Below are 27266 nucleotides of genomic sequence, written 5' to 3' on the forward strand. Positions count from 1 at the left end.
ACTTCTGCTTCCGTGATTCTTTGATCTAACTGGGACCCACGTACCCCTCTACTAAAGTAAGATGTTCCAAACCATAGCCTTTTCCTTCTCTTCTCTTCCTCTGCTACTTAACTTCGATTTCCTGGGACATTATTTCAACAACACCCTTCATAATAGACCAGACTCTCTGGTGCTTCCGTGTTTTCAGTGCGCATCAACCTAGGACGAACCCAGTTATCTGCTGGCGCTCAAGTAACGGGGACTATTGGAAGAAGTGTCACCACAGGGCAGATTTTAATGAGACATTTACTAACTCCAATCTCAAATGAGCCCTCGGAACCAGCTGGCGGTCCTGCATTGTCTCTCCAGGCAACCCTCAGCCTTCCATTCTCTAAAATTACCAGTTCAGACATTTGCTGTTCTCTTCAAGCTTTCAAGCCCTTCTACCTTTTTCTGTTTTATTTCCAGCTCTGTCATGGCAGGACGTGGACTTTCTGACGTCATCAGTGACCCCATACCATCCTACTTGACTCTGAGCAGCCTTGGAGCATTTCGACCTCTTCCCTAAACCTTTGAGTTTATTCTCTTGTTTCAGTAACACCACAGCCCCTTTGCATATCTCTGTCCTCTCTGACCACTCTTCTCTTTCACCTTTGGAAACTCCTCAAACTCTAACCATTTTTTAAAACTGGAATTCCTCGGGCCTTTGTCATGGGCTTACCCCCTTGGTCTCTCCTCTAAACAATTTTGTCTGCACATGGGACTTGAACTACCATTTATATGTAGATGACTTACTAAATTGTTTCCAATCCAGATACACCAACTACCTACTGCATATCTTTTCAACATAAGACCAAACTCATACTCTCCTCGCCCCGACCCTTACAATATTCCCTGTCACTGAGATAGCACCATCCATCCATCCACATGTCTAAGCTGTAAGATGAAATGCATCCTTGATGTCCTTCTCTCTCTAGCATTCTTTATGCAATCCCTTACCAAAACATGTTGATTTCACCTCTTAAATGTCTCTGAATTCCATCTACCTCTTTCCATTTTCAGAGCAGCACCCCACTTTGAAGTATCATCTCTTGCTTGGTCCCCATAATAAACTACTAATTGGTTTATCTGTACCCACTTTCATTCCTCTCCAGTACCGAAACCAGATTTCTCTCTGCAAAATACACAACCTCTTCTGAAGCCAAATCCCCACACAGTGGTCTGCCAGCCTCTCATATGTGTTCATTACCTATTTCCCCCTTTCATCCTGTACCATGCTCCCTTCCTATTGCTTCTTTTTTAAAATTAATTAATTAATTAATTTGATAGAGATCACAAGTAGGCCGAAAGGCAGGCAGAGAGGGAGGGGGAAGCAGGCTCCCCACTGAGCAGAGAGCCCAGAGAGGCAGGCAGAGAGGGAGGGGGAAGCAGGCTCCCCACTGAGCAGAGAGCCCCTTTCGGAGCTTGATCACAGGACCCTGGGATCATGACCTGAGCCGAAAGCAGAGGCTTTAACCCCCTGAGCCACTCAGGCGCCCGCCCTGCCCCCGAACAGATATTTCTGTAGAGCACATACACAAATGACCAATCAGCACATGAAAAGATGCTCAACATCATTAGCCATCAGGGAAATGCAATTTGAAACCCCATGACATATCACTTTACACCCCCTAGGATGGTTGTAGCAATAATAAAAGGCAATAATAATTTTGCCTTGTCTATTGCTGGTGGAATGGAAAATGGAGCAGCCACATTGGAAAACATTCTGACGATTCTTCAAAAGGTTAAACATAGAGTTACCATATGTTCCAGCAATTCTACTCCTAGGTATAGACCCAAGAAGATCGAAAACCTGTGTCCACACAAAAACTTGCACACGAATGTTCATAGCGGCATTATTTATAATACTTCCCCCAAAATGGAAATGGCCCCAAAGTCCATCAACTGATGAGCAGATAAACAGATAAAATATGGTGCAAGAGATATCCGTACAAGAGATATTAGTCCACCATAAAAAACAATGAAGTGCTCATACATGCTACAACATAGATGGACCTTGAAAACATCCCAAGTGACAGAGTAAGACACAAAAGTCCTCCTATCCTGTGACTCCATTTATATGGAACATCTGGATTAGGGAAATCCATAGAGACAGGAACTAGATTTTTGGTTGCCAGGGACTATGGAGAAATGGTAATAGGAAGGGTGGTGATGGGTGTGGGGTTTCTCTTTTGGGTGATGAAATGCTCTGGAATTAGTGGTGATGGTTGCAGAACCTTGTGAATATTAAAATCCACTACACTGTATAGTTAAAAAGGATGAATTTTATGGTATATGACTTACATCTCAGTAAGTTTTAAAAATTGACTTATACAACACATGCTTCAATTTCATTTCTTAAATTAAGGTTTTTAATGATGTTCCAATGATTTGTGTAATATAACTTTATAATCTTAATTTTTATTCTAGTTTTAGGCATAATCTTACTATAAGACTATGCTCGAACTTTTAGGTCATTAAAAGATTTTATGTCTTTATTTTTAAATATTTTATTTATTTATTTGAGAGAGCATAAGGAGAGGGAAAAGCGGGCTCCTTGCTTTTAGATCCATGTGGAACTCGATCCCAGGACCCCAGGATCATGACCTGAGCCAAAGGCAGATGCTTAACCAACTGAGCCACCCAGGTGTTCCAAGTCATTGAAAGATTTTAAATATGGTTTTCCGTTGTGTAAATTTCATTAAAATAATTTAATAAAAGAGCCATTTACAGCCTGGCTTTTCAACAAACACCTAGAAACTTCTCTGGGACCAATTTCTTAAATAATTATAATGCATTCAATTTATAACTCAGTTTATGATTAGGCGTATATTTTTCCGGTTATTATGTCATAATGATACTACTCACTAGAAAGTCCTGTGTGGTTAGGAACCCTGTCTGTTTGACTCTCCCGTACCAAGCAGTCTGTGTGGCTTTGTAGCAGATATTCAATAAATATTTGTGAAAGTGAGTGGGTGATTAGTTAAGAGAGCCAGAATTTCAAAGCCTTCTCTAAAACCATTTGTCACCTCCTGGGCAATGATAAAAGATAATAATACGGAAGTGAGGTAAGATGGAGAGAAATATAAAGTAAGTCAATTTCCCAAAAGTGATCGTATCTCTGCTTCGGAAATTTGTCTTTTTAATTCCTTGAGCATCTCTAGCCATCTTCCAATATTTCTTAAAGATGACTGTTGTTTTGGGTTTATATCTGACTCTTCTTTCAGAGTCTTAAAATATGTTTCATTTGGGTTTTAGATTAGAATTTAATCAAGTAATTCTGAATTCTCTGGTTATCTTCACCCCTAAGCCATTTTGGGTTTTAATTCCCTTTTTAAAATCACATTTATTTTTCCCTTCCTAGTTTGAAAATAGTTTTCCTTGCCCGGGAAGGCAAGTTAGTGTGGTGGTTCAGAGAGCACAGACCCTGAAGTCAGGCTAGTTCCTGAGTCCTGGCTCTGATGGTTGGTGGCCATGTGATTTTAGTCTCTCATACCTTATTTTTCTCATCAGTAAAATGGGAATAATATTAGGGCCTATCCTAAGGGTTGTCATGAGGACTAAGTAAGTTAATGCATATAATATGTTCAACATAGTCTCTATAACTATTAATTTCTATTATTGTCAGCCTGACAGAGAAGTCAGATGTTAATTTATAATTATCTAGCTGCCAGGTTGTAGGTTTAACTCTTTCTATTTGTTTCTGTTCTGTGATCAGGGCTTACCATGTCAGTCCCATCTTTTGTGTTCATAATAATCTCCAGAATCTTGGCTCATTGAGGGATTTGGTCTTTACTGGCCAACCCACTGTCCCAAATGGTGCAGCAAGGATGGTGAGTGACTATTCAGGACATCTGAGGACCTGTTAGAAGAATTGTGCTTTTTAAACAGGAAGAAAGGGGGACTAAGTGACCAGGGCAAGATGGGGTAGAGGGAAAAGGAACAGTACATTCCTTAATCTACTTAAAGGACTGCCGTGTTGATGGGGAGTTGACTTGTTCTTTGTGATCCCGGAAGAATGAACTGGGGCCACTGGATATAAGGTTTGCTTCAGTCGAAGGCAAGAATTCCTAATGGAGCTTTCCAAACTTACCTCACTCCAAGTCACCAGCTTATATCTTCCACTTACCACAATAATCTCATACGTTATTTCCCACATCATGGAGACCCCTCCAGTACCGCAGCTACGCTGTAGCCAAAGGTCTTTTTGTAAAACACCCACATGATCACATCATTTCCGTGCCTATTACCTTTCAGTGATTTCCAGTTATCCTTGGAATAAAGACTCCGATCTGTATCATGGCCTGGAAGGCTCCCTGCATCTGGCCCTTCTCCCTCTCCTGTGCCCCCCCACCACCACGCCTCACTGGACACTCTTCTTCGCTCACAGTGGTCCACCCGCAGTGGTCTTCCTCGTTTGCTTCCTCAAACTGCCCACGGGGCCTTGAACATGCTTTTATCTCTGCTTATGACATGCCACTTGCATTTTATCTTGTCAATGCCAACTCTCCCTTCACATGCTCATTCAGGAGGAAGCCTCGAGGCTTCCTATTCTCGAGGAAGCCTCCCTCGGACTTCCTTTCCCGGGCTATTAGATGCCCTTGTAGCATCGTGTACCTCTCACCTGCATGCAGTTCTTTCCGCTGTTACAATTTAATGGTATTTGCCTGAATTTTTGATTAGTGCCTGTAAGGCCCATGAGTGCAGACATCATGCTTTCTTCTTTTTTAGCCTCACCTGAGTCCTTGTTATGGAGCACGGTGCCTGGTACAGAGTAGGTGCTCAGTAAATGCTTCTTGAATGAATGCATGAATGGATGACCCAACAGCTGATGAGCTGTGTTGGTAAGAATTACGCTGCTTCCAATGGCCACGGTCACCAAACTATGGAAAGAACCAAGATGCCCTTCAACGGACGAATGGATAAGGAAGATGTGGTCCAGATACACTATGGAGTATTATGCCTCCATCAGAAAGGATGAATACCCAACTTTTGTATCAACATGGACAGGACTGGAAGAGATTATGCTGAGTGAAATAAGTCAAGCAGAGAGAGTCAATTATCATATGGTTTCACTTATTTGTAGAGCATAACAAATAGCATGGAGGACAAGGGGAGAGGGAGAGGAGAAGGGAGTTGAGGGAAATTGGAAGGGGAGGTGAACCATGAGAGACTATGGACTCTGAAAAACAATCTGAGGGTTTTGAAGGGGCGGGGGGGTGGGAGGTTGGGGGATCCAGGTGGTGGGTATTGGAGAGGGCATGGATTGCATGGAGCACTGGGTGTGGTGCAAAAATAATGAATACTGTTACACTGAAAAATTTAAAAATTAAAAAAAAAAAAAGAATTACGCCGCTTCTCCTGGAGATATATAACGCTGAGGATAGGCAAACTCAAATCTCTTTTTAAAAGAATCTGAGTCTATAATCCCAGGGCCCTTGCAATAGAAGCTTGCTTGACTAAAAAAGTGGTAATAAACTCACCGAATTGCCTTGGCCGATCTCTGAACCTTTGTCACATCGCGTGGTTGGAAACTGCCTGAGCGCCACCTGGTGACCAGAGGAAATGAGCCTTTTCCCCACCCTCACGGGCCCCTCTCTGTTGACACATTCTATTACGTGCTTCGCTAAGCTCCAGGAGGTGCCATTCACATTCACCGTGATGTCAATGGTGCCTCGTGGAGCTCGGCAACATGGTGTCCCTGGCCTTCAAGAATGATGATTGGGGAGGGTTTGGGACAGAAAGAAGAGAGCCCCTGGGAAGGAACCGGTTGAAGACTTAGGATGGTGAGGGCCCAAGTGACGGATCAAGATTTTACAGGGAAGAGGAAGAACTGGGGGCACTGGCTTCTCTGAAAGGGAGGGGGCCACAGGGAAAAGGTGCGATGGGCTGGACGCAGATGAGGTATTATGTGGGAAGAAGGCATCCTAAGAGAGAAGAACAGCTTGGGTTCTGGATACTTTCGAGCTTTTAAACTACTCAAAGATAAATTCTTTTTTACTGACATGTCTTGGGAAAATATTATATGAGTACATTTTCCCAAATTTACCACATTTCACAAAGGATATGAGACCTGCTCTAACCGTTTTCTGAAATCAGATTCTGGACTCTGTCCCCCTGTCATACAGGAGACCAGCAAGTGCAAGCCTAGTCTTTTTTACAAGGTTTGGGCTCAGAGGACAAACAGAAGTTCCCTATTGCCGGTTCACTTCCCTCAGTGTGGGAATTCTCTCCTGATTCCCTGATAGCACATGGTTCCTCTTATTCCAAACCCCCAGGCTTCTATGGTGCTATTTTGGTATCTTCGGACCTCAACCATTTTTAGCTGAGGCCTCAGTTTCCTTTTAGAGGTAGGAAGGTAGGGCTCAATCTCTTACCACCTTACTTCTTCTGAGGACCAAGACACCAGAGTGCCAATTTTGTCCCTAGAGAAGGGATCAGACATTGGAACCCCCAGTTCAGGAGTTGGCAAGTGACCCCGGTTGGGGCTAACAATCTCTTGCATATCATATCTTAGCTCAGAAGAGCAAGGTAGGGAAGGTAGATGAGGACAGTCCCATTTTTTTCCCCATTTTTTAAAAATTTCTTTTCAGTGTTCCAGAATTTATTGTTTATGCACCACACCCAGGGCTCCATGCAATACGTGCCCTCCATAATAAAACCCACCATCAGGCTCACCCAACCTCCCACCCCTGCCCCTCCCAAACCCTCAGATTGTTTTTCAGAGGACAGTCCCATTTTAACAGATGAGAGAAGTGCAATCATTTCTGAAGATCAGGGAGAGCTGGCCAGGTAGGACACCCACATGCCACTGTCAAGGCCAGGGAAAGGGCTGTGTGTGTGTGTGTGTGTGTGTGTGTATTGAGTCTGGGATTGGAGGAAGAATACACGTGGGTCTTGGGCTAAGGAGCAGGACTCTGACACTCTGTATGTTGGAGACTGAGAGGCAGTCAAGGCTGAAAGTAGGTTTAGGGTGCATGTCAATAGACTAAAATCTGTCATATTGTAGGGGAGGTCATTTGTACCACTCCTTCCATAAGACTTGCCCAGAATGGGACCGATCTAAAGCTCAGAGAAAGCACATGCTGTGTGAGTACAACCTTTTCATTCACATCTTACATAGTGTTTGTTGCAAATACATCACGGAGCGGGGGGGTCCCATCATTACCTTCTCCACCGACCACTCACCCAATGTCCAATTAGCATCGACTACCATTTATTAAGGTCTTTTACATAAATCTCCCAGATCATAGGAGCAAAGCTGGTAGTTAGACTCAGATGGACACATGAAGCTGGTTATTCATCCCACCCTCCCCCCAGGTCGTCACCCTACATGCACATGGGTGTTTCTACCCCCTTATCCCTTCTTACCTCAGCGTGATCTATCTTCTTTGTTCTTCTAGCTCACCTATGTATCAAAATAGCTTTCCTTAATTTGTTCTGCAAAAAATAATAATGAATTGAGAAACAATTTGATCTATATAACATTTAGGGCTTTTCTTTAAGGTTTTTTTTTTTTTTTTAATCATTAGGAATGTGCCTACATTGGGTTCCCTATGGAGCAGACTCGGAAGTAGAGATTAGTGTGTGGGAGGTTTATCGAGGAGTGCTGTGGGGACCTTTGCCAAGGGGGAGGGGGAGAAGGGGGGCAGTCAGAGGGTGGAGGTGAATTATTGTAATTGCAGTGCAATAAGGCCTCAGCTGACCTTATGGGGAGCTAGGATGATCCTTCAGAGTCGTCCCACCTACTAAGCCTTTACGTTCCCCTCCCCACAACATTGATCAGCCACTGGGTTCAGGCTGCCCTGGAGAAGGGCATGTGACTTTGGGCAAGGCAGCTCTTCTCAGCTGAAACCAGTTCCCACAGGGGACTCCGTTGGCAGCTGGCAGCCATCAATGCTCTTAGCATCTCAGTCCTGAAAGAGTGAGCTGGATTGTGCATCGCAGCTTCTACTACAATGAGCAAATGACAAGAATTCAAATAGGAAGAAGTCATTTTCACCTTCAGAGTGTTAAGCAAATGGCCAGCCTCATTAGTAGTGTAAAGTGCAAAATCAAACTATATAGTACTCTTAGCCTATCAGATTTGGTATCAGCAAGGAATCAAAGCTACAGGTCCCACTTTACAGCAAAACAAGCATGGTAGTTGGTGCATGGTCATGGGATCCACTAGTTCTATCAAATTTTTCATCCCCTAGGAGCCACCAGCCTGGTAGAGTAGTAGAATAGTCTTTGACCAGCCAAGATCCCAGTTTAGAGTTAACACCCCATAAGGATGAGGTACCATATCCACACCCTGAATCAATGACCATTATATGGTACAGAATACCTGGGTCTGGAACTAAAAGATGGAAGTAGAAATGGCCCCATGTACCATCACTCCAAGTGACCCTCTTGGGGAATGTGTGTTTCCCATCCCTGTAGCATTAGCTCTGCAGGTCTAGAAGGGACCACTTCCATCAGGGAACATAGGATTCTTCCTATGAAAATTCCATTGAACTTTATTTGAGCTATGACGGTTGCTCAGGCACTTCCAGCCCCAGACAACAGCAGGAAAAAAAGGAAATTCAGGAGTAATTAGGGCTGCTGCTACTCATTGGGGCAGGGAAGAATATGTTTGGTGCTCAAAAGATCCATGGTAGGCCTCTTGGTATGCCCATACCCAGTTTTAATGGTAAAGTATCAAGGGCAATAGCCACAGCCTGAGAAAGACTTAGAAAATTCAGGCACAGACAACTTAGGAATGATGGTCTGGATCACCTCACCAGGTAAGTCCGCAGACCCACAGAGGTGGTGAGGGGAATGTCATGGGAGGTGGAGATGGGGTGATGAGGGTCATTTATGCCCTCAGTTTAGCTGTGGCAGTGGGGGCGTCTGTAGTTTGTCTCACTAAGCCTTCTCTTTTAAGTTTCCCAGGAAACCAAGCCAACCAGAATTATGGAGAAGTCATTCCTAGATGCACCTGAGAGATGAAGAGGTAAGCTCAGTGGATATTGTAGAATTTACTCAGATCCCCTCTTTAGGGTCAATGCATCTACTCTCAGTCACTGGGAATATCAGACATTGTGGGCCCACATCTGTAGCTCTCCCTGGTAATGGCACTTGGCACGATGAACCATTCTGCCCAGATTTCTACATCATTCCCAGGAAGCACAGCTCCAGAGCTATGACGTCCGTCGCAATCCCATTGCAATCCCACTGCTTCTACCCATCCTGCTTTCATGATTTCCTCATGGGGGTGCCCCCAAGAACATTCCTCGACAAACCTTCTAACACACTGTTTCAGAGTCTGTCTTCAGGGAGCCCAGTATAGAACCCAGTGTAAAACAGTGTCCATGTCCATGAATGAGTGGTCTGCAGGGATAATCAAGGATTGGTTGATTGAACTCATTAGTGCCCAAAGATTCTTTATGAAATGAATTAAAAACCCTTTAATTGCTTACACAGAATTCTTTTCAGGCAGAGAACTGTCTTTTGTTTAGGAAAATGTCTTGATAAGCTGATTGGTAGAGAATGACTCAAGAACAAGAACAAGAACGGCAAAAGGTAGGATGATTAATTGTTCTGATGCCAGAAAGAATGAAATGTGTTGGGACAGGTTGGAGAAGAACGGATGGGGGCAGATGGCATGTATGATCAAATGGGGTGTTTTGCGTGGTTGATAGTTTAAAGGATACCTTTGAGAATGGTGATATGTCAAGTTCAATGTGAGGTTGCTTCCATGACTGAACTTGCCCCACATTTTTGAGAACACATAAAACACTTAAAATTGTTTGTGAACAAGGGAATTCTGTGAAAACTAGAGAAGAAACTGAGCAGAGAGAAGCAGCCCACCAGGAGACTGGAAGCCAAGTACACTGAGGATGTGTCCCCTGGGAACTCGTAGGGAATGTTGAGAAAGCTTTGGACTTCTGTAGACTGTAGAAGGGGGTGCCAGCCAGCGTTTTCTAGAACTTTAAAAGTGAGGAGGCACCACCTAGTGCATGGATTACATTAATGAAGAACTGACACACCAGGGAAGCTTGAAAATGGAAGATGACTTTAAACTTCTGGGATTGAAGTGAGAATTCTTGGAAAGAGAGTCTGGGAGTCTGAAGTAAAATTTTGCATTACCTGAGGAGATCTGATCAAAACTATATCGCTTGCCTGGGGACCTGAAAGTTGAAAGGCAGTAATCCCAGGTCTTGGGTAATGTCACCAGTCTTTCTGTGGTGATTTCTGAGGCCAGGGTTGCCTCCTGGAAAAACTCACATAGACCTTCAGGAAGCTGATAGGCATCAGGAATACGATATTCTTTTCTCCGTGGTTGGGCCTCATTATCACCCGAACGCTCTGTTCTCTCATATGATTCTATGGCAACTGCCTCACAGCTGTTCACTCTTGAAAACACTGTGGGAGGAAATGGCAGCTCTGAAGTGTCTGTGGAAAGTAACCAATCAGTCCCTGAGGTCAAAAGGGCTAAAGGAGACACAGAGGACCTTTCCTGGTGTCCCCAAAGGAAGGAGAACAGGGAGGAAGTCCTCAAAGTTACATCTCTGGGCTTTATCTTCTCTGGGATCACAAATAACATGGTCTCGTCCTGACAGGAGACCTCATTTTTTTCCACAGGTGGTAGTTCTGTGCCCCTGATGTTTCTCGGGGTGGTCAGACTATGAAGTGCTTGCCAGCTACAGACGGAGGGCAGTGTCTCCTGTGGCCCGCTGCCCTCTGGGTGTCCCCATTGAAGTAGCTCTGGGGGAAGGTACAGCTCTCTTCCAGGCCAGCCTCAAAGCCTGTCTGTGATCTGTAAAGAACTTTCTAACACTGCTGTTATTCCCCCCTCTTCGGGCAGAATAACAGCTTGGTATTCGGACTTCGAAATAGCATGGTAACTGAAATATGTTTAAGATGGGACCAGAAAAGTCCAAGTGGACTTGGGAAGAGAACGCACAGCGTTAAAAAGTCGAATTTTGTCACACAAGTCATGTGAACACAAAACTTTATCATGCTGTATTTGAGAAAACACTACTGTGAGGTCAGTGACATGGCTTCCTCTGCTGGTAGATATAGAAATTCCTTCCTTTCCCCCTTGATTCAAAAAGTACTTATGGAACATCTTGTTGATGCAAGATCCTTGCAGTATGAGACAGACCATTTGCAAGACCCTCACTTTTGAGCCCAACGGTGAGTTTAGGGAGTTCCCAAGATGAACCGCAGGTTTGGTAATTGACTCAAAAGACTTGTGCAACTCAATGAACATGGGTATACTCATAGTTCTACTTCATTACAACAGAAGGTTACAGATTTCAATCAGCCAAGGGAAAATAGTGCCTATGGCAGAGCCTGCACAGGTCCTCTCCCCAGAGAATATGGGTGGCACTCCTTTTCTGGAAAAAACACGTGACAAGGTGCATGGAGTATTGCCATCCAGAGAAGCTCACCGGAGCCTTGGTGTTCCGAGTTTTTCTTAGAGCTCTGTCATGCAGACTGGGGTGGGAGCCCACCTGGCTGCATTTTCATCTCCAGGCCCTCTGGAGGTCAAGTGGATACTGCGTGGCCCCAACTCCCCATCATAAATCACACTGTTAGGGGCGCCTGGCTGTCTCAGTTGGTTAAGTGTCTGCATTGGGCTCAGGTCATGATCCCAGGGTCCTGGGATTGAGTCCTGCATTGGGCTCCTTGCTCGGCAGGGAGCCTGCTTCTCCCTCTGCCTGCCGCTCCCCCGCTTTTGCTCTCTCTCTCTCATTCTGACAAATCAATCAATCAATCAGATCTTTAAAAAAATAAGTAAATCACACTGTTAGACTATCTGGTGTGGCCCAAGTCCCCTGGGTAAACAAAAGCAGCCTGTCAGGGGGAATATTCTAAAGGGCTTAGAGATCACCTCTCAGGAACTGAGGGCAAACGCCTCCTTTGGGGATCCAGTCCATCTGATGGATCCAAACACTTGTTCTCTGCTGTCAGGGACCCAGGGAACCAGTGTCTGACTCATCGCTGAAAAAGCCAAAATGGCCACGGGGACAGGGGAGTGTGAGTTTGCAAAGGAGAAGCGTTTCCTGCAAAAGGCAGGGCAAATCCAGAGGCTCAGAAATGGTCGCAGAACGTACGGGCCAGGATTAACAAGAACCCTGCGCAAGATGATAGCCTTCCAGGGAAGGTGCTGGGACATTATAGGAAGATGCTGGGTGGGGGTGGGGGTGTAGACAGGAAGGAGCAAGTCGAAGGAGCCCCGGGGTGGTAGTCAGGAGAACCCCTCAGGCGAACCCACCCAGGGAAGTGTCAGCTTTAACCACCTGCCAAGTTCAGAGAACGCAAAGCCATTTACTGAACGAAAAGCCATTTTCCGCCAACGTTCTCACTTCTCCCTCCTTGCACCCCAACCTCAGAGAGGCCGGGAGCTGCTCTTGGGAATCTGAAGGAGGAGCAACGGGGGGAAAAGAGAGAAAGGTACCCCGTTGAAGCCTGCCATTGGCCAGCATGGCCTCAGCCCTAGGAGAAGGGAGAAGCCCTGTCTTTGCAACGAGCATCAAAATGTTGAGGAATATATTAATGTGGACTTTCTAATTTCAGACTTAAGACTATGTTTGTGACCCACCGTAACCCCCAGTGTAGAAGGTTGTGTTTTATTAAATGCCCCACTGTCGATGAGGACGCTCTGTACAAAAAGGAGAGGGACAGAGACCTCTCTCCCTCCTTGCATAAAGTTCTGATCTTGTCTTCCTTGGCCTGCGGCCACCCCTGCCTCTGCCTCTCACGTGCTTTTGAGGTCTCGGACCAGTGGGCTCAGCCTGATCAGCCGGGGGCATCCTATGAGCATTGTCTGTTGTCAGCTTCAGACAACATCCCACGGGAATCCACTTTATTTGGTGGGAGAGGGAGGGGGTTTGCAGAAAATCCATGTTTGTTACCATCAGAGCTCCCCCCCCATAAAAGCCAAATAAACATTTCTCAGAGTTTTGATCAGTCTAAATGTTGTCCACATGGTTAAAATGGCATATAATTTAGCGTCTCGCAATGTATTATTATACATCATGAATTCTGTTAAATGTAAGTGCTCACTTTCCAATCAAATATTTGAAAAGAACAATGTCTCTATTCATATTTTAACAGGCGAATGAGTATAAAAGTCTTTTTATTTAAAAACATGACCTGAGGGATGCCTGGATGGCTCAGTAGGTTAAGCATCTGCCTTTGGCTCAGGTCATGATCCCAGGGTCCTGGGGTTGAGTCCGTCATTGGGCTCCTTGCTCAGCAGGAAGCCTGCTTCTCCCTCTGCCTGCTGCTCCCCCTGCTTGTGCGAGCTCACACTCTCTCCCTCTCTCTGACAAATAAATCAGTAAAATCTTTAAAAAGTAAAACAAAACATGACTTGAGAATCAACAGAAAAAGCCCCAGCTTTTCTATGGAGGGTTCCTTATCTTTCTCTTTTGCTCATGTCTAATCAAAACCTTTAAGGATTCTGGCATTTGGGAAATAAAGGCCAGAGACCTATTAGTTTAGCTGCTGAATTGAAGTGTCACATAACACCGTTGGGTAATGGGTAATCCCCTCAAAGCAATTGTTTTATAACCTGTAGCCCCTCAAACAGTGGCTGCCAGTCCAGGCTTGTTTGTTAGACAGCGGGGAAAAGATGGCTATTGAGAGTGCCGGCTTCTCAGGGCTCCTGGCTGGCTCCGTCCGTGGAGCATGTGATTCTGGGGTTGTGAGTTCAAGTCCCATGTTGGGTAAAAAGCTTACTTAAAAAGAGAGAGAGAATGAAGATCTGTTTCTCTCCGTTTGAGAAAAATGCTAAATGGCTTAGTGATGATTTGGGGACTCTCAGAACCAAAAGGCATTTCAAATCAAACTATCAATAGTTAGTTTTTATTTTATAAAATAGGTCGCAGCAGCGACCCTGGTCCACTGTGTGAAACGCATGCACACATTGTGATCAAATTTGATTTACAAGCTGTACTATGAGCTCTTTTTGTTGTTGTTTGTTTATCAAATGATCCTTTATTGAACTATTCTCTGTTGTGGTCAGCTGGCTGGGCATTCCACTGTACCACTATTGATGTCATCTGTGATGTCATGAGTGTGGTGGCCATCATTGCAGCCCGAAGACTGGGCAGTTCTCAGGATCTCTTTAATGGTTCCAGAGAGTTCTCTAACTAAAGATTGGTGGCGCATCTGTCGGGCAATATTGCCAATCTCATCCAAAGTGATATTCCCATGGTGCTTCATGTTTTTCTGCTTCTTTCTGTCTCTTGGTGGTTCCTTGAGGGCTTTGATAATCTGGGCAGAGGCCGAAGGTACCACTTCAATCTGGGCCTGTCTGTTCTGAATGGTCAATTTCACTGGAATCCTCAAGACTCTTCCAATCACCACTCGCTTTGGCTCTGTCATCACCAACCTTTTTTGGAGCCAGACCCAGCGCACCAGTCTTCAGGGCCAGGAGACATGGCACTTGAATTTGCAACTGGTGCACCTCAAGTACATGACTTTGATCTTGTTGGGGTTGAACTTAGGTGGTATGGTGGAGGCAGCTGGTGTCGGATGAACCTGGATTTGGGAGACTGAAGACAGTTGCACCCTTGCCTCCTCTGAGCCGAAAGCCAAAACCCGCCTTTTTTTTCTTTTTCTAAGTTGTATGACAGATGTCACGCCAAAATGTGGTCTGAGGCTTAAGGTAAGCCACCTTTAGAATATTGCTTCTAAGTGAAATGAAGTAAACACCCATGCGTAAACACCAGATTGAAAAACTGTTAGAAAGATTTTCTTTTCATGAGAAACAGAGAGAGAGAGAGAGAGAGAGACAGAGGCAGGGGGAGAAACAAGCTCCCCACTGAGTAGGAAGCCTAACGTGGGGCTTGATCCCAGGAGTCTGGGATCAGGACCAGAGCTGAAGGTAGATGCCTAACTGACTGAGCCACCCAGATGCCCCCAAATAAATATTTTAAAGGGGAATATTCTATCAGGTTTTAGGCAACCCTTTTTGCCATAGTCTCTCCTGAAGTTTAGGTAGAGCTCATCGCATGGCTGGATCCCCAGCGGTTGAAGATCTGTCCTCATCCTTTCTCACCTGGACTCTTACATTTGGTTGCCCTAGGTCTCCCTGGTCCCAGAGCTTCCCCTGGAGGGCTTATGGAAGTCCTGATCACATCACTCCCTTGCCTAAGGCACTTCTTGGCTCCCTGCTTCCTGCTGGAGAAAAACCCCATTAGTACCAGGATCTTTCGCGTTTGCCCTCTGTTCCCTTCTCCAGGTTCATCACTGCCCCTGCCCCACCAGCCCTCCCCCCCGCCCAGGCTCAGAGGGAGAACACCTTGTCTAACATCACATTCAGATCAAAGTTTTATGGGGCCTGAAGCTTATATCATTTTGGGGGGATCTTCTTCACAAAATTCAAAATTACTCAAACAAAATGAGACACACAAATGAGTACTTAATGAGAATGAGAAAATAAGTCACAACAAATGACGAATTTCACAAAGCTGAAAGATACCTCAAACATCCCATAAGGCAGAAAAATAAAGTATTTGCATTAATGAACTGCCCAATATGTCTCTCTAATACTTTCTTTTCCCCTTCAGGTTTGTTGCACGCTCTCTGATCACTTTTTGATGTGATGATAATTTTATATTTGATAGTTTAGAAAAGGTTCAACTTCAGACTCATGGGTAATGTCCTGTAGCTTTCTGGGATTTTGTCAGATGTAGTCACCATGAAGTTCCTCGCCTCATCTACCAAAAAATGCAACCCTAACGGCTACAGTGAACCTTTATTAGAAACTTCAAGTAATATGCCAGTGATGAGTAATATCCTGGGAACAGTCCACCTACTTTTTTTTTCCTACATCTTTGACCACCCCCCGCCCCGACAATGATATTGACTTTTTGAGAGAATAGGCCAGTTTTTCTTTTCTTTTTGTAATGCTCTACCTTCTGGAATTATCTGTCTCTCCATTGTGCTATTTAACCTATTCCTGTATTCCTTGAATTTCCTGTAAGCTGGGGACTAGGGCTGAAGGCTCTATTAACCTCAAGTTAGGTATTTTTGGGCAAGAATTTGTGAAAGGTGGTGCAATATACTTCACACTGTATCACACAAGGAGACACAGCATCTGGGATTGTCCCACTATCGGTCAAGTCATTTGGTTAAGATGATGGCCACCAGATGTCGCCATTGTAACATTTTTCATTCGGGAACTACAAAGTCCCTTGAAAAATACTCTCATTGACAAATATGCTTGACCACCCTCCCACTCTCTATTGGGTTTGGGGCTCTCTTTGTCATCTTGTTACAGTGCTCTGTAATTCATCCAAAAGTGACTCAAATGTAGAAATCAAAAGGCGCAGCAGCGGGCGCCTGGGTGGCTCAGTGGGTTAAAGCCTCTGCCTTCAGCTCAGGTCAAGATCCCAGGGTCCTGGGATCGAGCCCCACCTTGGGCTCTCTGCTCAGCGGGGAGCCTGCTTCCCCTCCTCTCTCTCTCTGCCTGCCTCTCTGCCTACTTGTGATCTCTGTCAAATAAGTAAAATCTTAAAAAAAAAAAAAAAAGGCGTAGCAGTATGTTAGACACCTAATGTGTGGATTTTCCTATGTTCATGTATGTTTCCATGTTCATATGTGTTCCCATGTTCAATCCATCACATCACATTCCTGTTGGTGCTCCTTATCAATATACTTATATATTTAAGGATCACTGGAGATTTGTTATTAACAATAACAGCTGGCAGCGTGTGATTTTCTTAATGGAATGAGGCAGGTCACAGGGGAAAACATCATAAATCAGGCAACGGTTTTAGTTAGAGGGAAGTGATGAAAATTTTAGAAAATCCAGGAAAAATAATTGAAAAGGCTTAATACACACATTTTCTCCAGTCGCTTAAAGGAGGCGATGAGAAAAGAAAAATGTCAAACCCTTTCTACCAGTTGTTTCGACTTTAGAGAAAAAGAACATCTGCTGCTTTTTTTTTAACTTTTGCAACAAACTTCAGGAGTGATCCTGCTGGCTGGTGTACGTGAACTTCCGGAGAAAGTCCCGCCCCCGTCCCCCCTCCCGCCCTCCCCCTGCCCCCCCCACCCCCCAAGACTAGCTACGGTTTCTGGGGGCACCTGTCCTTCTGCCTGCTGCCTCCTCAACACAGCCGATTGTTGGCCTGGGGAGTTTTTGCCAACTGGATGGGTAAGAAATTGTGTCTCGGGTTCATTTTAACTTGCTTTTCTCTTCTGAGTGAACATCTCTTCCTGTTTAAAGGTCATTTGCATTTATTCTTCTGGGATCTGTTCCTCTTTCTTCCCCATTTTTCCCTATCCTGTCACTGATTATTTTCTTTTCGAATTTTAAAAGCCTTCAAGAAGAGTAGGGACATTCTCACTTTGTGATATGTTACCAACATTTTTCCTCGGTTTGTTAAGTGTCTCTTGGTTTTCTATACAGCGTATTTTGTCGCGCAAAAGTTTTCTGGTGTTTTGGTGCAGTCAGTTTTATCAATATTTTCTTTTATTGTTTTTAGTCCTGGGTTTTGCCCCCCTTACATATAGCTCTCTGGCCCATCTGAAGTGTTCTCTTTTCCCATGGGCCTAATCAGTTGTGGCAACCCCACCTATTAAAGGTTTTCCCTTCCCCAGGGACCGGATATATTGCCTTATTTTATATGAAATTCCCATATGTACTTGGTTACGTATCTGGATTTTCTGTTTTGTTGTTTTCTCCACTGGCCTCTTCAGTGATTCACCTGTTTTTTGGTTGATACTTGATTGGTTCAACTGAACAGTGCATTCCCTTAAGCAATTAGTCCCACTGATGAACAAAAGGATCACATCCCACGAGGAGCAGGAAGTTTGCAGTGGGTTCTAGCTTACAGACATTTGCATAGGCAGCCTCTCAACAGCCCCCTCCTGAGCCCTGTTATTTATAGGACGGTCCTCTCTAAGCATAATGGGTATAGGTCATGGTTAGCACCTGGAAGTCTCACTGAATTTCTGATTCTCAAAATACTTGCATGAACAAGGCTATAATGTCTCAAGGTTTCCCATTTAATACCACTGTGACTTAGCATCTAGAGTTTAAAAATATTTTTTTAAAAAGATTAAATCAAGGTTTTTATGTTTTAATTTTCTATAACCACAGAATTAATGAATCATTTCCTTGTGGTCTAAAATAGGACCACAGATATTTGTAGCACACAAATAGTGAATATATGCTGTTTTCATAGTCCTCTTTCTCTCTATATATATGTGTGTGTGTATGTGTGTTATATTATTATAAATAAGAATTATTTAAATTTTCTATAGCCTTATATTTTGTCATTCTGTAATTTTCCAAGTTAAAATATTTTGTAATGATGGGTATAGTGTTTTAATATTGCTAGATGAAAAACTTTCTGCAGATGGATAGTAATGGTTGTACAACATTGTGACTGTATTTAGTACCACTAAATGGTCCACTTGAAAATAGTTCAGATGGTAAATTTTACGTGACGTGTATGTTACCACAATAAAGAAAGAAAAATTCCATTACGATTATGATTTCACCCATTTCTGTTTATTCAATTCTTACAACCAGGATATGAATGGGAAAAAGTACTTGCAAAAGGAAAAGTACAAGTGACACCATTGACAAAACGTTTTAATTCGTGCAAAACATGCTACCTGTCTCTCAAGGAGTCATGTTATGCAGCAAAAGGCTTAACATATGCAGGGGACATATTTTCCTTTACAAGGAAAAAACACCACTTTTTTCCACGCACCAGGTGCTTACAATTTAAGCCCAGGTGTACCTGTATCTTACAGAGGAGGCAGAATCCTCTTCCCTCTTGATTGGTTCCTAAAAGACTCCTGAACCATTCAGCCATGGATCAGGGGCTGCTGCTACCCGCCCCCCCCAAGCTGGGGTCAGTACTTAAGCACATGAGCCTGGCCCCTGCTGGGACTTCGGAACTGGCCTTCGCAGCTCACACATTAGTGAGCACAGACCCCCTAGGCTGCTGGGGGGACTTCCAATGGGTAAGCTTTGTCCCAGGGTCTAGAAGAACAGCAGCCCTGCTCTCTGTGTCTGCGTGTCTCCGTCGTGGGTATTAGGCCTGGTGCCGGCACAGGGGGTGGTTGAGACCACCTTCTCAGGAAGATGAGAGAAGCTTGATTGGGGATACCCTTCTTCCTCTGCAGTCCTCAGAGTCCCAGCGTGTCGTAGGAGAGCAGGAAACTGGTCTTCACTGATTTGGACCATCGACCCTCTGGTAAAGCGAAGCGGCGTACTTGGACCGGCCCCGTTGTTGGAAGGGCAGCCGAGCAGAGAGCAGTGAGGGGGAAGTGAGAGGCCATAGGGCTGGGAAGGCCTTCAGCAAGGAGGCCAACAGGGATGGGCCAGACGAACAGAGGCCAGCGGGGTCCGGACCCCTCTGAAAGTTAGCATGAGTGGGCACTGAGGACAGTCGCCCAGATACCTCTTCCCCAAAGGGAGAACGGTACTGAAGCCCACCTAGGAATGCTCTTCAGGGAGTAAAAAAACAAAAATAAGGGAGAAATCCCGAAAGCACGGGGTATTAATCTAAAAGAGAGCCAGTCTCAAATGGAAAGGGTCAAGGTATTTTTTGAATCAGAAAGACTGTTTTCTGCTGGAGGCAGAAATTGGAGCTTCAGAGAAAATGTCAGAAAATTAGTTATGTAAGGCTAATATGGCTACCACTTAAAACTCAGTGCACCTGTGATGGGTCTGGATGAGGGAGGTCTGTGCCTTAAACACCCACCACCTTCCTCTGAGGGTAGCGTTTACACCCGCCTCTTGCCAAGTTTCTCCTCCTTGGTGCTACTGATATGTGGGGCTAGATAATTCTCTACTGGGGTGGGGGTGGGGTGGGGGGGGAGCTGTCCTGTGCGTTTTGGATGATTAGCAACATCTCTGGCCTCTCCCCACCAGATGTTAGTAGCCTCCCCCTCCTTGTGGCCATAACCAAAAATGTCTTCAATTACTGCCAATGTACCCCTGGGGGCAGCAATCCCCCACTACTGGGAACTGTGCTAAGGCGCTCTCCCATGTGTAGGGTCCTTGGGCATAAAGTAAAACACATGCAGCTGACCCTCGGGGTATGGCTAGTAAACAACCAGGTGATTCCGATTCCTTTGTGCTTGAGAAGACTCCGAGGAGCAGGAGCCTTGACTAGACACCACCTGGCTTTGCCTCCAAACCCAGAGGGAAATGGATGGAGGGAGTCTAGGAATCTGGGTGACCAGCAGCTTTAAAAGGCGGCAGGAGGAAAGATTTACGCGTAAGTATGAGAATATGAGCCGTGACTGTCTACTGATATGCGGCGCTTGGTAAGTTTCACCTGTTTCCGTGGGCGGGGCGCGGCCTCCGTGCTTTGGGAGCGGGAGCTTCGAGTCTGGGGTGGGAGACTTGACATTTGCAGTGGGTCTGTTCTTCCACGGACGTAACTGAACTTCAGTCCTCAATAGTTTATGCAAGTTTCATCTCCTGCTCAGGAAAATCCCTCTTGGGGCGATGTCTACACTTGAACCTTAAATTAACCATATTCTAGAACTTGTGAGAAAAATCTTTTCTCCTTAACTCTGTTGGCTTCAAATTCTTACTTCCTAGGACAACCTTAATCCTCAGAGCTTCTCAAGACCTACACGTGAAACACAGGCCTGAGTCTAGACCCCAATTAAAACCTCAAAGAGGCTTTTTCATATCCCCCAATCCCAATTTGCCAGCCAAGATCCCAGGCCCACAGGACCTTGTTTCTTCCACTCTTGAACCAAACCGGCAGACTTTTCTGACAGACCCCAGGCCCCAGACTCCAAAGGCCTCAAACCTGGAGTTTTGAGGAAATTAATACTAATGGGAACTGGGACTCTGAAGAGAAAAAGAAAGCTTCATTTTGGAAGGAATGGGAAAAGAAAAATCCCGTCAGGACAAGGTAGGTCTCTCAGCTCTTTCTGTTGGAGGCTGGGGAAGGAGAACATTCCCTGGGAAAGGGGAAGAAATATTCCCTCTGTTTGTGATCTACACTTGCTTTCATAGGTTCCTCCAACAGCACTGAGCAAGTCAAGGCACCAAACCATCAAAGAAAAATGAAATTTCCTATACAAGGAGACTATCTTGCCAGAACCACACCACAGAGCTGGTAGAAACCAAAAAGGGTTCTGGATTTTTAGCCATACCAACCTGAGGGTTGGTGTTAGCATCTATAGCAAGATGTGGAGGGGAGAGCAGTAGGGACAGGTAGACCACGGTCCCTTTACTGGAAGGGATATTCATCTTGCCAGAATTTCATTTTTAAGTCCCTGAATACTCTTGAGGAAATGTTATTTTGATACATGGCTAAAATCAGACATTTTGTTAACCCTTTTAAGTGAGTGGGGTTTCCTGGGACTAGTGTTCCCCCGCTGTGACAGGCGTTCTGTATAGTATCAACCTAAGTCTGTTCCATGCGGCTGCCCGGGGACTTGGGTGGGGGGGGCAAGGGGAACCCATGCAACTGTGAAGTTCACGCTGCCTGGTGGGAAGCATGTAGAATGTGGCAGATCTGCTGGACAGCTTGCAAGGAAGGTAGAGTCTCAGACTTACCACAGTTCTTGACAGTTTTGGTTGTGAGTGTGGGATGCCAACTAAGACCTAGCTTTCTGGGAAAGAAGGGACGGACACTGCAGGCTAGGTTAGGCAATAGGAGAAGCAAATACCCTGGGATCTGGTGGCATGTCTCTTGCCCAAGTGGTGGTGAGTTAAGAGTCTGACCCTTTCTACTGTGGATGAGAATAAGCGGTGGGAGGTAGAATTGAAACACGAAGTCCCAATAGTGCTTTTAGTGGTGGCTCCCTCTTAGTGGGAGATGCTATGAGGAGTTGATGGGTTGCTGGAAAGTGTACATGGGCTTTGCTTACCAGTGCAGAGCTGGTCTCTCCCCTCCAGTCTTCCCCATGGAGCCCTCCCACCAGCCACTTTAAGGAAAAATCCAAGTATGCTAGAGAACCTTGGGTGGGGGCAAGATAGTGGCTGTGTTGGACATAGCCACCAGAGTCCCCATCTTACTTGGTAACAGACAGGAAAGGATACTTGGAGTTTCAGGGTCACAGCTAGGAGAGAAACTAATGTGATCTTGTGTATGGGATCCTTTGGGGTGACTGATTATTCTTGCTTTGTTCTGTCTACATCTGACTGTAGGAATTGTGGGCTACTTCCATATCTTGGCTATTGTAAATGATGTTGCAATAAACACAGGGGTGCATGCACACTTTTGAATTAGTGTCTTTGTGTTCTTTAGGTAAATACCCAGTGGGATTACTGGATCATGGGGTAGTTCTGTCTTTAAGTTTTTAAGGAAACTCCATACAGTTTTCCACAATGGCTGTACCACTTTGCACTTCCACTAACTGTGCAAGAGGATTCCTTTTTCTCCACATTCTCACCAACACTTGTTGTTTCTTGTGTGCGTGTTGGGGGGGGATTCTTCTTGAGAGCACATATGCACATATGATTCAGGGTGGGAAGGGAGTGGGGAAGAGCAGAGTGAAAGGGAGAGAGCCAATCTCAAGCTCCAGACTTGGTGTGGAGCCCAAATTGGGGCTCGATCTCCTGATCTGAGCCATAACCAAGAGTCAGATGCTTAACCCAACGGAGCCACCCAGGTGTCTCTGTTCCTCGTGGTTTTGATTTTAGGCATTCTGACAGGTGTGAGGTGATGTCTCCTTGTGACTTTTGATTTGCAGCTCCTCGACAATGAGTGATGATCTTTTCATGTGTCTGTTGGCCATCTATAGGTCATCTTTGGAGAAATGTATGTTCATGCATTTTGCCCATCTTTTAATTGGATTGTTTTTTTTGGGGGGGTGGTGAATTGTAGTAGTTATTTATGTATCTTAGACATTAACCCTTTATCAGACACCTCATTTGCGAATATCTTCTTCCATTCCTTTGCTGCGCAAAACATTTTGTCTTGATGTAGTCCCAGTAGCTTATTTTGCTTTTACTTTGCTTGTCTCAGGAGACAGATCTAGAAACATGTTGCTGTGGCTGATGTCAGAAATTAACTACCTGTGCTTTAGTTTTAGTAGTTTGTTTCTAGGAATTTATCCATTCTAAGTTTTTCAATTTGTTGGCATACAGGTTTTCATAATGTTAAGATTATTTGTATTTCTGTGGTATAGGTTATTTCTCCTTTCATTAGTGGTTTTGTGTACTGGGTCTTTTTTTAAGTGAGTCTGGCAAAAGGTTTATCCATTTTGTTCTTTTCAAAGAACCAGCTCCTGGTTTCATTCATCTGTTCTGTTGGGTTTTTATTTTTTGTTTTTTGTTTTTTTAGTTTCTAGCCATTTGTTTATACTCTAATTTTTATTTTCTTCCTTTTGCTGGATTTGGGTTTTATTTTTCTAGCTCCTTTAGGTGTAAAGTTGTTTGAGACTTCTCTTCTTGGTGTACGGCTGTATTGCTATAAACTTCCCTCTTAGAACCACTCTGTAGGAATTGTTATGTGCTTGCCTTTCCCCATCCTAGGATGGATTAGCCTGATAATCCAACTAGCTAATCCCTAACTCCCCTGCCATTTCACCAGTAGGTGGGGCAGAATTCAGCACAAGAACCTCTATCTTCAGATGTCCAAATTTTCACTACATGGATATCTTATTGCTTTGGCAGTCAGAAATCTCCATCTCCATGGTCCTGACTCATGTTAGCATACTTCTGTTAGCAGGTATGGCTGACAAACCTGAAAAAACTTGGGGGCTGGATGCCAGCTATGGTTTCTAAGGTGTATATGAGTGGGTTCAAGACATCCAATCTCTGGCACTCAAAGGGAGGAAAAGGCTATGTTTGCCCTAACTTCTACCCCCTCCCTCCAACAAAAGGAGCCCTAACACCTTTGATTCTGTAAGCGTCTGAGACAGAAGTTGGACTCTGCAAATTGGAGCCTCTAACAAAGCGAGACCGTTTTCACCTAGAGTTGCCCTTGGGGTTTTGGACTTGTAGCCACATGAGGGGGACCATCAAGTAGACCCATTTTGGGGGTCTTAGGGAATTGGAATAACTGACTCATGAAGGCCTTGAGATGCTCAGTCCTCCCGCTGCTGTTTTGGGGTTGGTCAACTTGGACTCAAAGGCTAACACGGAGAAAGAGCTCCAAAGATCCTGGTCAAGAAATGACCTGATCTGTTAAAAAACACAAGTGTCCTGACCCCAGCAGCATCTTGTCTTTACTTGGGGGAAAAGCACATATGTCCCTATGGAAACTTCTCCCTCCTCTTTCCTCCCTCCCCACCTGGAGTCAAAGACCCCCCGTGGTGTCCTCTGCAGAGTCTACCTGGCTCTGGCTTGATGACGTTTTGGATAAGTTGAAACCTGTCAGTGTCCATGGAGCTGTGCACCCTGAGAGTCAGCCCCACGGAGTTGGAAATGGATGTAGTCATCCCATTCACTCGCCAGGACTCAGACTTGTGGGCTGTTGCCAAGGGCCTAGCTATTTGGGCTGTCTGCATTCTTCCAAGTGGAAGACCATCAGGGATGCCCCCCAAGCCATGGAAACAAATTGGGTTGCTGACCGAACTCTCTGGGTCACTCACTTAAATGTCTGTGGCAAAAACTGGTTGTGAGACCTCCTGGAATCAGCAGCTGATGGGACCTAACTCTGCCCTTGACCTGGAGGCTACTGTTGCATGGTAGCCTTGGGGCTCCAGCCATAAGTTGACCAGCCCACAGTTGGTGTGGCCATATCACAAGGGAGGTTTCCCCTTCCCCTTCCTTACAGGTCAACCTCCTCAGCCCTTGACCCCCTCTGTGGGTGCCAGGGGTTTCCTTACCATGGATACTACTTCAGGTTACTGATCAGCTTCCTCTGCACTGAGAGGGAGGCCTAGGGGACTCCGATTTAATTCTTAAGTTTTATAAAAATGTCTGTATCTTTCACCTGATTCTTCCAGGTGAAAAGTTTGGGGCAAGAGTAAGAGATGATTGGATGAAGGGTTGTTATAGCTACCGGCAGGGGACAGGAGGTTTGGGGAGGGGTGATGGTGAAGGAAGAGTGCCAATGCAGCTGAGAGGTGGGAGAGGAAGGACACGAAGGACATGCCTTTCAGAACTCGGCTGTGCTGTGGTGGGGAAAGCCCATGGCGTGTCTTTCAACTGGTGAAAGCAACTGTACTACATGGTGAGTCTTCCTTCCTCGGCCAGACAGCTCTGACTGACCTATAAAGTGGTTACTGTGACCCACATAGGGCTGGGGACAAATGACCTTGTTCTCAGACCTTCCAAATGGACAGACCTGGGGACTGGAACGCTCCCCAGTTGACTAGGAGGCTGTGTTGGAGCTACTGTGAGGCTGTGCTTTCTGACTGACGTAGATCCCAGTTCCCAGGGCCGCCCCAAACAAAACTCTTTCCAGGGATGCTGTATTCTCTGTTGGGATTCTACTGCCTCTGCAGAAGCGGCATTGTAGCTTCCCTCTCTACTAAAACACCATGGCTCACACCGTAAGAGGTGACCTGAAGTGTTTAAGGCAACACCACCTCGGTCCTGGCAGGAACCCAGGTGAGCCTTAATTCTTTGGCCTGGTTGTTATGGATGAGAGAATCGCCCTAAGCCTGCTCCTCAGGGGCTAAGGCAATCTGTGTGGCTGTAACACAGCCCGTCCTTGTGGGTTAATGCTTCAGGCAGATATAGAAACTTCTAGAGAGAGCCACTTGTCTAGGGTGGATGCGAATGGCTTCATGGGCTTGGTTCAGCTGGAATCCTGGGGGCAGAGCTGATGGTATTGCAGATTCTGATTCTGTTGCTTAGAATACAAATTGAATGGATTTGGTCTTGTTTCCGGGTAGCTTAATTATGCCAGTGAGCCATTACGATTATTCATAGGAAAAATTGCCAGAAGCCAAGACCATACAGAAATGAAGAGTGGATAGGGGCACCAGAGCAACTCCGTTAAGCGTCTGCCTTCAGCTCAGGTCATGATCCTGGGGTCCTGGGATCAAACCCCACATCGGGCTCCCTACTCAGCGGGGAGTCTGCTTCTCCTTCTTCCTCTGCTCCCTCTGACCCTCCCCCTGCTATACTCTTACTCGCTCTCTCTCAAATGAAAAAATAAAGAAGAGTGGATATTGTTTGGGGAGGGAGCAGGTAATCCTCAATAGCTTTTCTGTGTATCTTGGGACCACTTATGTGAAAAGAGAGCCTAGCTTGTGTGTAGGTGACAGATAGACTGCAAAGACAGAAGGGTAGAAGGCATGTTTATTTCTTGACCACTGACAACAGCTCACCATCGCCACTTAGATGTCCAATAGGCACCTCAAACCTAACATGACTACATAGGAACTTCTGGTCTCTTCTAAACCTATAGTTCCTGTGTGTGTGGTTTTTTTTTTTTTTTTTTTTTTTTTTTTTTTTTTTTTTCCAGCTAATGTCAACTCCACTTTTCCTGTTGCTTGGGTAAAATCCTAGTAAGATGTCCTTCTCTTCTTGCCTGTGTCCCACCCATTAGGAAATCCTGTGGGGGTATCTTTCAAAGTGCATCCAGAACCTAGCTGCCTCTACACCTCCCACCCTGGTACCAACCTGGACCATCTCCTCTCTTGGCTTGCCCCCGAGGTGATGCCACAGGGTGCCGCAGAGCCCTCACTCCACATGTGCCTTGTGCCCCTGGATGGAGCCTTTCCAGAGTGCTGCACTGAGAATCTAGATTCTTCTCGGCTTTCCCTCCACCAGCAGATGCTGCTTTCCAGCTTTCTCTGGTTTGCTAAGACAGCCTTTGTATTTCTGTTTGCCCGCTCCTTCTCTCTCCATCTCTCTCAAATCTTTAAAAAAGGGTGGGGGGGCTCCTGGGTGGCGCAGTCATCGGAGCATCCAACTCTTGATTTCTGCTCGGGTGGTGATCTTGGGGTTGTGCCATAGAGCCCCAAGTCAGGCTCTGAGCTCAGTGCAGAGTCTGCCCCTCTTTGGCTATTACCTTCTTTCTCATTCTTTTGTTAAGAGATTCTGATGCCACTTCCCCTCCTTCAGCCATTTAAATTCACTGTAGTGAGGTTTCAAGAGGCAGCAGGGGCAATCGTCTGCCCAGCACACCAAGTGTAACTGCAAGTCCTAGCAGTAACCTCAGAAACAGAGGCAGCCCTGCAGACCAGAGCTGATTGTGCCTGCTCCCTTAACACCATCTCCAGACGCTTTATAGATGTATTCACGAACCCTGCCTTGAAGCACCAGGAATGTTGCTGTAACATTGAGCTTGAAACTATGTTAAATACATCTAGAGTGTGACCTGAGAAGGCTGAAGTATTTTCAAGATGGAGATTAAGGTTTCTAAATGCAG

General features: G+C 45.3%; 1 pseudogene; it reads right to left on the minus strand.

Moving 5' to 3' along the window:
- Positions 1–14016: 14016 nt before the first annotated feature.
- Positions 14017–27266, minus strand: part of LOC116872818 — a 34018-nt pseudogene continuing 20768 nt past the window's right edge.

This window comes from Lontra canadensis, unplaced genomic scaffold (genome assembly GCF_010015895.1).
Source record: "Lontra canadensis isolate GAN:19392208 unplaced genomic scaffold, GSC_riverotter_1.0 scaffold30, whole genome shotgun sequence".
Taxonomy (NCBI): domain Eukaryota; kingdom Metazoa; phylum Chordata; class Mammalia; order Carnivora; family Mustelidae; genus Lontra; species Lontra canadensis.